Here is a 5,475-nt window from a genome sequence, read left to right as displayed (position 1 = left end):
CTTGGAAGACTCCTTGGTAAATTTTAACAAGCTAATGTTACCATACCATAGTGGTATGCAGTCTTCATTCCAGTTTCTTGATTCCTACTGTTTTCATAGTACAGCTGTTTCTGGCAGCTGGTGGGGTAGGTAAGAAATAGTCAAGGCGGCTGATGCTAGCGCCTCTGTTGACTTATAAAGGGGGTGCTTATTTCCTTCATCACCTTTTCTTCATGGAGGCAAGAATAGTGGAATTGAGGTTACAGTGGCATCATGAGGCAGCAGCATGTAATATTCTGTGTATCTAAGCAGATGTGATATAGTAGTGGAAAATATAAGTGGTTTCTTAATCACAAAATTAGGAACTGTTTCACTACCTTTTTACACCAAGTACATTGTTAATGCTAAAAAGTWTATTTTCACATAAATAATGACTTTCACTTCAGCTTCTTGAGACAGTCTAACCTTTTAAAGGGTGAAAGTGGTATGTTGGTACCCTTTCTACAGTATAATTAATAAACTTCAGATATTTTTTTCCTGGCCTAAAGCATGTTGTTATTTACAGTGATTGGCTTGAAGTATTTTAATCTGTCAGGATAACAGGCTTAATGGCATTAGAGATGGACATGGAATTTAGTCTCTGCTTAAACACAGAAGCAATTCAGTTGTATCCAGGAAGTACTAGCCATTGTTGGCTGCAGACCTTGAGTTTGGAGTCTTCTATAGTTTAATGGTAGTTTTGAGACAGACTTTGGTGCCATACAATTGAAAATTTCAGGCCACGGTCTTGTGTGATAGTTACGAGTTTGTTTTTTGGCTGGCGGGAGGGGGGTACGCGTGCTTGCCTGCCAAATGCAAAAATACATAGATCAAGAGCCAGAGCAGTTAAAAAATGATTACATAAATATGGAGCAAACCAAGTCCATAGTTTGAATTAGTATGGTAAGATAGCACACTGTGTTAAAAGTTTGAAAAGCAGCATTTTTTTTAGCTTTGCTAATGACTGTTCCTAACCCTAACATCTACTTGCTTCACACTTGCTTATATCTGTAGAATGGATAGGGTGGTCCCTGGCTGAAATGTTTATTTCAAACTTTGTAGCCTGATGTGATAAAACAAAATGCTGCAAAAATATCTGCATCACCAATATTYGTTAACAAATTTAGGGGGAGCTACATTAAGAATCTGAAGTTGCTTTCATCACTTACAATTCCTTGCAAATTTGAGAAAATCATTTTTTTCTTGCTTTGTTAAGGTTATAGTAGAATCTTGCAGTTGAAACGTGCTAGATTTTTCATATGCAGATTTAGTGTTGAGAGCTTTCTAATCTATTTTTTCCAGACACAGATAAGACCTGAACATTTCACACTGCTAATGTATAGAATTATTAGAATACTTCATTTTCTAATGGAATTAGAACTACTTCATTATCTCTTAGAACATTAGAATACTTCATTATCTAATGGACATGGGCTTGGAACTTATTCAGCACCTGGAAACATCTCTGTCAAACTTCTATAAAAGGTTGGATTTTGCAGAAGGATAGCAACTGCTTATTTGTCTACAGGTTTGGATTAAGATTCATGTGGTTCAAAGGTTTTTCAAAAATATCTTGGGTTAGAGAAAAGGGTTTTGCTGGCATCAGACACTTTAAAGTAGCCTGACTTTTTTAGAAGTACACTGTGACCTGAAATCACTGAATTCTTTATACTCGAATTTAACATTTTAAGAGTCAGAGACAAATAGTAGAAGTTAAAACAAAATATAGGATTAATCTTTTCAAGTGCTCTGTATAACAGTTTATGGGGCGGAGGGAAGATGAAGCTGTCAGAAGCTGGCCTGTTAACATAGCTGAGATTGTTTGATAGCTTCCACTTAGATGTTTTCAGATGCTTCTCACTTGGACTGATCATTTTTAGCTTTAAGCTCACATGATGTACAGTAATCTCATGTGGAAGTATGATGAAAAATTTCAGTGAAGACTGTTAGGCTGTTTCTCAGAACAATCTTAGAGAGGAAAATGTATATTTTGTATTCTTTGAGGCATTTAGGCAAGGAGGCAAGAAGGAGGTGTAAGAGGGTTATCAGTGGCCTGGGAACTGGGAGTTGTTGCAGCTTTGTGTTACAAACTGTAAACTCTTTTCTAGAATGTGTGATGCGAGATCTGAATGCTTCTGTTACTGGCTAATAGTTGGAAAAACTTGGAAGGCATTTCTTATTTCATCCTCTGCTGTCACCCTGGATGTGCGCTAAGCTACTAGCATTAATCTGTAGCTAGTTGAAACATGGCATTAGTTATATGAAAAGTCTGAATCCTGCTGGTGACAAGATGGAGGGTCAATGTGATTTCCATTCTTAAAAATGTCTGGGATGAGAAGGAATGGACTTGCAAAAATTAGGGAGTTTCGGATCTATGATTTCTTTGTAACATTTCTGTTTCTCTTGTGCAGGTATCTATAGGATCCTGCTGTGTTCATTGTGCAGGCTGTGCACTGCTCTTTGAATGATATAGGATGGGCAGCAATGAGCTTGTTATCTGAAAAATTGTCTAGCATTTTAAGCAAAAGCTTAAGAACAGGTAAAGAAGGACAAATTGCTGGAGAAGAAAAGGTAGTCTGATAACAAAGGAAATGGAATGCTGTTTTGGAGAACTGGATTTTTTTCCTGCTTCTTTCATAATGTTCTTCTGTAACACTGAACAAGTCGCTTAGCCTTTTTGCAGAAACTTACTAAGCATTTTGCTAAATACTCAGTATATGGTGCTTGGGGCTAGATCCACAGAAGTGTGGAGTGATCATAGCTATGTCTGAATTCAATAGTTCTGAGAATATTAATCAAAAATTTTGGTATTCATCTGTTCACAGAACGAATATTACAGGTGGTGGCAGGAGTATAATCTTATAGGGATTTTGACAGTTTTGAAAAACATTTCATTCTCATAGTAAGTATAGAAATACTTATAATGAAGCTGATATATTTGTGTCTTGCCCACAGTGCAGTAAGGCTGAGCTATGTAGTGAGTAAGGAGAGTGAAAAGAATTTCTGAATGAGAGAGGGGATCCTACTGGGAAAAATGTGATTCTGTAATTTAAGATGTCATGTCACAAGGCAATGGTGAATTTTCCATTTCCTAACTTGACTTTGAAACCTTGATCTTCATAATGTAGATTTCTTGGATAGAAATTCTGTACAGATTCCATAAATTACTAAGGTCTTTTTGTAGTTTGAATTCACAACATTCTTGGCACAATTATATTATTTGTATGTTAATTTAAGAGAGAGGCTTGCAATTTGATATTTTTAGCTTGAACTAATTTTCAGCTCTTTTAAGTGAACCTGCACTTCACTTGAAGTTCTTTTGTTAAATACATAGTGAAAAATAATAATATGCTTTGGTTGTGAAGATCATGTTTGTTATGGCAGACTGATTTCTTTGAATTTTGAATCAGTTAAGAAACAATGGATTTTTGCAGCTCTGTAACAAGAAATGTGTTTGTTTTGCATCCAGCTTCCATCTGAGTGAGAACTACAACAGATATAAATCTCATAAGAATTTGGATGAAATATCATGCTTGTCATTATAATGGAACTGTTTTAATATGGTAAACACATTCCTACTTAAAGCATTTTCTCTCTAGATAGCAAAGGTAAAAGATTATCATAAGGATTTCACCACTAATGCTGCAGTATCCTTCAGGACAATTTTCATGGGCTGAAACTTCGGCCATGGTAACAGCTGCCTTTGCAGTGTGAAGCAGAAAGAACCTGAGCTGCCAGTGGTCAGTGGTGAGACCAGTCTTGGATCTCAGTGTCCCTCCTGGTATGCAGCTGACTTGAATGCCTTCAGTGACTTAACTTCTCTTGGTCTTTTTCCCCAGTTAGTCCAAGGCCCAAAGGGCTAAGCTTTTGAAAAATATTTAGGCAACTAGCTCCACTGTAATCAATTTGTGTTGGCATCTAAATGTCCTTGATAAGCTGGGTCTAATCCCAAAGCTCAGTTCTCCAAAACTCCTCTGCAGGCCATGCAGATGTGAAAGTTTTCCCCATTAAAATTTTGTAAATGCTTCAGTGTCAATAGCTCTTGGCTTGCCCATGAGCTCTGTGCTAGCAGTGCTGGGACTAGGTCACAGGCTAGTGTGACACCTCCAGGATGCCAGAAATTACATGTGCATCTACCTTCCTTGACAGATAAATGTTCTCAAAGCATGTCTGGAGAAGGAGTCCCCAATGCCTTTCACTCACTAGTGACTGAACACTTGCTTAGGCTGGTAGAATGGGGTTCAGGTCCTTTTTTCTTCACAAAAAAGTGTGGATCCACAGTTCCATTCATGAATGTTCTAATTCTCTACTTAACATGCTGTTTGGAGTGCAAGTGAGGTCTTCAGTCCCTTTGGCTGAGTCTCTTCTTTGAAAGGTATAATTAACTGTAGTAGGGAGAGACCATGTCTGCAGTAGGTTGGTTAGAGCTGTTCCATAAGCTGGTTTACCAGCTGCTTCAAAATAATGGCAATGCCTAATTCCACCTGCATAGAGGCATTTCCCTGCTCAGGCAATTTCTGCTCATCGACTGGTTGTCTTCACTCATGGCTTCTTCTCTGCTCAGCCCTCTCCCACGATGTCTGGAAACCCTGAGCCAGCCCTGGCATCTGAACCCCTAGTCCAGGAGAAGGAGCTAGACCAAGGGGTTGAGCAAGGAACATAGGGTAGGTGAAGAAATGGGATAGGCCCAGGGCTAGGAAACTATGTGCTGGGACTTGAAAAAAGTATAGGGGGACAAGTTAGCCTCAGTCTCCTCTGCTTGCTTTGGGTTGTGTGGTGAGGGATCAGATGGGGTTGGGGTATTTATATGTAGACCAAAAATGGATGGTGGGAAAAAGAAAGATAGGCAGCTGAGCATGTTTCGGGACCACTGAGTGAGATGGTGAGGAAAGAGTTATGTCTCCTGCACGTGGTTTGGCAAAGATGAGGGAGCTGGTGCTTTGCAGGCCACTACGGAGGGTGATGCCTGAGTGTGCTAACTTTGGGAACGCCCAGTTCATGGCACTCACTGAGGCTTAAATCTGCTCTAAAGAACATTTAAGTACCTTCCACTGAACTGGATCAGGAGTGAAGTCCAAGTTGTCCTATTGCCAGAATGCCCGGACACAACCGTAAGTATCCATTTCTTTCCATGAAAAACAGAACAGCTTCAACAGGATATCCCAATGGTTTCAATGTAGGTCTGAGTTCACATCTCTGTAGTGAAAGAACTGGATCTTTCTCTTCCAAAGCCTAAGCAAGTGCTATAATTGCTGTTGCTGTTTTATGAGAGTGTGCTGCTTCAGTTCCTACTCTGGGAAGGGATCTGGGGCTTGAAACCTGATCAGAAAGAGGTATCTCAGCACAGCTGGGCTATGCTCTCTTCAACATTTCTTAAAGTGGTTCCCTGCTGGCCTATGTGGATCTGGTTCTTTGTGTCTAAATCTTCTGGATTGCATGGGGAGCCTGGATAGCAAG

Source organism: Apteryx rowi, unplaced genomic scaffold (assembly GCF_003343035.1).
Source record: "Apteryx rowi isolate R43461 unplaced genomic scaffold, aptRow1 scaffold_165, whole genome shotgun sequence".
Classification (NCBI taxonomy): domain Eukaryota; kingdom Metazoa; phylum Chordata; class Aves; order Apterygiformes; family Apterygidae; genus Apteryx; species Apteryx rowi.
Note: the sequence above shows the minus strand (reverse complement) of the source record.